General features: G+C 28.7%; 1 long non-coding RNA gene across 1 annotated transcript; it reads right to left on the bottom strand.

The window, feature by feature from the left end:
• Nucleotides 1–492: 492 nt before the first annotated feature.
• LOC131599213 (uncharacterized) lies at nt 493–1406 on the bottom strand. Its single transcript, XR_009282633.1, has 2 exons — nt 1272–1406; nt 493–949 (listed from the first exon to the last, which is right to left on the bottom strand). It is a non-coding gene; the product is annotated as an uncharacterized LOC131599213 (long non-coding RNA).
• Nucleotides 1407–6784: the final 5378 nt, after the last annotated feature.

Here is a 6784-nt window from a genome sequence, read left to right as displayed (position 1 = left end):
ATAAGGGAACATAGTCATCGCAGAAAGCCAAATAGATTCATCGCAACGAAGTCATCCAGAGATATGATTTACATAATAGAGTTATTGTGACAAGTATAACTAATTGAAATTGATTTCGTACAAGAGTGTTTATTCACATTGGTGTTGCCGGTATTGAATATAACATATGGTTCAAATAGGATATGAAATTCTCCATGTAAACTATATATTATTTTAATAAATTTAATATTTACAATCCATTTAAATAAGAATACAGTATCGTTTATTTTTTATATTACAACTTATATAACAAATGAATTAACTAAATCAACGTTTAGTCATGATAGAAGAAAATATTCATTTTATGTTTATATATGAACACTATAATATATATATATATATATATATATATATATATATATATATATATATATATATATATATATATATATATATATATATATATATATATATATATATATATATTAATTGTTTATTAAAAAGATTACCGGCTAGATAGACACTGTTATTAGATATTTATTTTAACTAATAACACTGGTTTGAATTGGGACCGTGACACTTTAAAATCTTAGTAAACTCATCAATTTCAACATTGAACATATTCTGGTCAGAACAGAACATGGAGTTCAAAAAGCTCATAAGTTTAAAATATATTGTAAGCAATCTAAGTTATGATTCTTCCAAATTAATATCAGTATCGGAAATTGCCTATATATCTATACATGATATTAATCTACTTACATATCCAATACCCATAATTTTCCCTACAACAAGGAAGTACTCATAGAATTGGCAATGAAATGCTTTGCGCAAATCCACTTCTGTTGACTCGATTTGCTTCCAATAAGATTATGTAGCATGGAGGGGCCTCCACCAAATCTTCTTTGGTACGTTTTCCTCACAATTAGTGTTTATCCAAAGCCACTAATTCCAAAAGAGTTCTACAGCTCTGTGAGAAAACAAAGAAAATGCATAAGTAACAACAGCAAACAAGATAGTGTATCAAAATCGAGTTTCACAACCAACATAACGAAACAATCAATATAGTACAGCCTCCTACACAACTAGACATAAATCGTACGATTTTTCGATCTTAATCACCTCCACCAATCTGGATCGTAAGCAGGATCGTTTTTATGCAAAAATAACGGCGAAATTAATAGATTTAAAAATCTGAGAGTAAATCCCGCAAAATTCGAAAAATATAGGGCTTAGTACCCGGGTCAAGTGTGACCCGGCTTAAAACCCATATGCTATAAATACGTAAATACCTAATTTTTTCAATAGCTCTGAATCCGAATTGGAAGGTTTTTGCAAATTCGGCAACATAGATTTCAAGGTTCTCAAATTTTGCTACCCGAGAAGAAGATGTAAGCGCTTCCGTTTTAATCTTTGTTGTGCTCTGTTTTTCATCTTCTACAAAATAATATAATATTAGCTTTTCAAAATAATATAATATCAATAATGGTCTTTGGAAATAGAAAGCATCACCGTCAACTTAAGACTTTATGGACTTTATTAGCTGTTCCAAGATGTTATTAGTTTTGATGTTTATAATATGATAAATCTTTAAAATTATATACAAAAACTTTATAATATAAGATGTTTTCGGATGTATCGTATCATTGCTAACATGAAAAAATTGAAGTAACAAAAATATTACAAATTCTTTAACTTTTTCTTCTTCACGTGACATGACAGTGACAATAGAAATATATGTTATAGTTTTTTTAATTGTTTTTATTTCTCAAATATATATATATATATATATATATATATATATATATATATATATATATATATATATATAGAAATATATGTTATAGTTTTTTTAATTGTTTTTATTTCTCAAATATAATGGTTTTTTAAAATTACAAAAATATTATAAACTACTAATTTAATAAAGCATACAAAAAATAGTATAGCTATTGTTATATATTCAATATTAATGTAATGGACAATATTTTATTTTATCATTTTAATTATTTTGACATCGTCCATTATTATTTGGTTTAAATCTTTGTTGTTTTTAAAGTTATTATTTGTGTATTTATATATAAGAAAGTTTTTCTTTTTATTTAAATGATTATATGATACGTAAACACATATTTTCCTTTTATTATTTAAAATTTTTGTGGTTGTTGTTCTTAAATTTATTTGAGTTTATCTTTTTAAAATATAATAATTGATGATAAAAAATTTATTTATTAAAAGATATTAGTGTTCTTTTATGATAAAACGTTAGCAAATATACTTAAAAAATATTATAATATTAAAAATTGATAAATGAACATGAGACAAATATGATATAAAAATTCTTAAGTTTTTTATGAAAAAGATACATTCGCTCATCAATCATTATATATGTCTTTTATAAAATAAAATACTTTATTTCTATTAAATTGTATAATTTTTTTTCAAAAAAAATATATAACTGACTTGATAAATATTAACTTTTTTATCATAAAATTTCAACATTTATACTAAAAAAATAAAAATATTGTTTTAGAAAAATATCACATACATGGTGTAAAATCATATATGATATTATAATCTAATACAAAAAAACAAGAAAATTAACTTAACCTATAGATAATGAATATTTAATTTTTAAATTTAATTTTATATAAATAAAAAATATTTTTAAAGAATTCATCTTCAATTTTTTTTTAAAGTAAGAATTCATCTTAGTAGTGGCATTATTATCATTATAAATGGGATATGAAATTATATTTCATATGAATACTTATTATTTATACATTGGTACAAATTTGTAAATTTACAATAATAACTATAACTTAAATTACAATTTTGTTTTTACTATTCAATTTTTAAAAAATTACATTTATTCAATATATTCTAACACTATCGTTTAATTTTACGGAATATATTAAAAATATTAATTAATTATTTCAACTTTATTTTGGTTTTCAAATGTTTTTTTGACTTAGTACGGAAATTTTTTTGATAACTTATATAAAAATTAATTCAATCTATTAAGTATGATTTCTCTTATATTTTTTTAGATAAACAAATATCGTATACTTAATGAAAAATCATATATGATATTATGACATGATACAAGAAAAAATAAAATTGACTTGAAAAAATATTAGCTTTGTTCATGATAAAATTTTAACATTTATACTAAAAAATAATATAAATATTTGTTTTTATAAAAAAAAAACTTAAGACAATTATGATTGGTGAATACACAATTTTTTATGAAAACACAAATTTATTATTATTTTTAAGTTATACAACTGCCATAATTGTATTGATCTTTAAATTATTAAATTATGGTTGGTGAAAACACAAATTTATGATGAAAACACAAATTTTAGATATTTCTCTTCTTTTCCAATTTCTATTTTAATCTTTAAATTTAATTAATCGTAATAAATGTATAATTAATTTAGATTTGTAAATTTTATAAATATGATCTAATAAGAAAGTTTTAAAATTGAAATTTAACGAGGAGACGTAATTGTAGGCTATAAATAAATGTAAATATGACATAATAAGAAAGTTTTAAAACTGAAATTTGACAGAGGAGCTGTCATACATTTTAGGTTTGGAAAAATGGGCTAATATTTAAAATAGGTTTAATAAATTTTTAGAAATAACTCATCTTGATTCAACCGGGTTTGTTAACTCATTTGGAATCACGTGTAAATACAAATGTATCTATGAGATACCAGCGTGTTTACCAGTGATTTCTGACAAACAACCGCTAGTCTTCCATCGACTAGATTGATCCTAGGACATGTGTCTCGAATGCTACGGTTTTTATAATCTGACTCATTGTTTTGATTTTTATATTTAGATGATTAAGTTTTTGTATGATAATAAATGACTTTGTAATACCTAGGGTTCGCCAATGAACCATAAAATAAAGAAATATAAAGACTTTGACAAAAATCTATAAATTTCCTATGAAAGTAAAAGAGCATAACATTAAAGTAAAGGATTTTGAAAGTAAAAATGATAAAGCGAAATGTAAATTTGACTGAAAACAAAATGATAATAAAACAATGTAAAATAACTTGCGTTTATATAAAGACAATAAATTGACTTCGAATAAAATAAACAAGGTGTTCTTGCACATACATTTGTTCAGCAAAGACTCGTTTCTCTAACGCTGGTACTTTGAGTAATTTTGTGAATTTTTGTATATTCGTTTGAACACACCAAATATAAATATTTAGACTCCTATTCATACTATTTTGACCCTAACGATCCCTACATAGATGATTGCCACGTTTGTCGCCTCAAATGTTACCTCTTTAAGATGTTTCCACGTGTTCGCCTGATCATATATTCCCATTTGAATTTCGAATATTTCCCGCTCGAGGCTTCAAGTTTGGGCGAACGCTGTTGTCGAAAGTGTACTTATAGATATTTCAAGGATTTTTCTGAGTTTATACTTCGACATAAATAATATTCCTTTCAAAGACTATTTGCACGAAATAACTTCTTTCACATCAATTTCCATAACATTTCGAATACACCATTTCAGATTACCCAGCTTCAGAATCGAAATCTCCAGCTAACAAATTGCCCCCAATAAATGTTCGTTTCGAATCATATGTAGAAATGGACATTTTTTGTCTTATAGATTTTGATGATCTTAACCTATCAGTTTCCTTGAAACTTTGTAACTGACGTCATAGTCATCATGACTTCTTGAAACGTCTTATCATTTTCAAAAATCTCTCTTCAGAATGTGCGTTCCCACGTTTCATCATTGCTCCTATTTATTAGGAGTAACGCCTAGGCTGCATAACCGCTTCGTTCTCCAATAGCCATCAAACACGTGTCCCACTAATTTTCTTTCCAAATATTCATCAAATCTGAGAGATCTTCTACGCACCTTTCTTATAAATAAAAATACTTTAATACTTCAAAAAATTTTCTCAGACCTTCATTGTTGAATACCATCTTCTATTCATCTTCTCCAAATCTTCCAACCATTTTTCTGACTCTTCAACAAAACTTCATCCAACAATGGCTTCTCACGATCAAATACTCAAACAAAAGCAGATAATGGACGCCACTGAACCTATTTTAAAGATCAAGAATCCAACACAAATAGAGAATTGGGAGTATGTACCAAAACCACCATATCTTGAAGAAAAGCACAAAATATATGCATCTCAGGTACTGATTCCTCTTGAAATTTCTGGAAAAACTTATGCGTATATGGGTCCACTACCTGGCCCAAATGCATAGTTAAAATATAATTTCTTTCCCACTTATTATAAATGTAGGCCTTTAGTTAGTAGAAATCAGGTAGATGAAAAGGGAAATCCCATACTTGCTGGTAATAGGATAGATGACAAAGAAAATCCTAAGTTAGCTAAAACAGAGGAAGTTCCTCTATCCCAGATTGCGTCTTCGACGGAAACCCTAATAGCTCAAGAAAAAATCTGTCTAGATTACATGACTAAGACTCTCAAAGTGTTTAGAGCCATCCCTTTAGCGAAAGACCCTGAACCTTACTTCGCTTGGTTAGAGAAGATAGAAAAGAAGAAATCCCAATTCTGGAAAGAATTAGGGATTTATGACTTAATCCAATTATTGAAAAATGGCCTCGACTATAATCAGGCTATGCTAGTAGCTTCGATATATTTTTAGGACACAACTCATAATACTTTCCATTTACTCTGCGAAATGGTGACTTCCACGCTCTTTGACGTGACTGCTATCACTGGACTTCACCCCCTCGGAGAGAACTTTGATCCTAACTTCATGGACGTCGATACCATCCAGTTTGGCGAAAGCTTAGCCACTTATACTGTCTATTTTGAGAAGCATCACGTTACAGATAACGAAGAGGTTTCTGGCGAAGAACACATTGCTTTCTTGGCACTCTGGTTGTCAAGATGTGTTTTCTGTTCGAGATCATTGCAAGTGGCGAAAAGATATTTGGTTATGGCGAATCAACTCAACTCTAGGAAGAAGTTGAATCTGGCCCAATTAACTCTCGCGTGTCTCTACAAAGTACTGGGTGAATCTGTAGAGTATTTGAAAGATCAACTGGCTAACAAGTCAGTTCTTTTTGCTGGACCTTTTTGGCTACTCCAACTGTGGTTGAATGCTACCTTCGATACCTTTTTGCCAAAGAAAGACATTGTTGACGAAGAAGCATCTTCCATCAAAAAAAGGACAGTCGAAGGGACTAAACTTGCTCAACTAACCCCTGTGGAAGAATCTGGAGTATTGCCACAAACCTTCCGAGCTTTCATGATGATGTTCGCAAAACGCTACCAGTTTACCCCTTCAATGGCACCTTTCGTTGAAAGAAAAGTAGGTCCTGAATGGTTTACTCGAGAGTTCCCTGTTTCTTTATTAGAACATCTAGCCGAGTCCCTAGCTATTTGGGAAGCTTTCTTAACTCCCAAATTATTAGTTCATAGGTTGAGGAACTCAAAGAACCACTATGGACTGTTAAGTTATCAGCCCAACCTGGTTGCAAGACAATTTGGTTTAGTACATATTACACCTTCAACCATGTATGCAAAGAAGAATCACTTGCGTCTTCCATCCATGTTTTATACTGAAGAAGGTTTCGAATGCCAGACTGCCAAATATATTAGAATCACTTCCTTTAATCCATTCAGATTTAAACCCGTTTTCTATTGCACCATGGAATTCACGAAGTGGTGGGCTGATTATTACAACAAGGAAATTTTTGATGTTCCTGCTCTTTCGAAGGAACTGACTTCAGCCTTTGTTCTTATACAGGAGCGCTTCAAAAAAGGTACATCGACGCACATTAAAG

The sequence above is a fragment of the Vicia villosa genome, linkage group LG4 (genome assembly GCF_029867415.1).
Source record: "Vicia villosa cultivar HV-30 ecotype Madison, WI linkage group LG4, Vvil1.0, whole genome shotgun sequence".
In the NCBI taxonomy this organism is placed as follows: domain Eukaryota; kingdom Viridiplantae; phylum Streptophyta; class Magnoliopsida; order Fabales; family Fabaceae; genus Vicia; species Vicia villosa.
This window is presented reverse-complemented; position numbering and strand designations above follow the sequence as displayed.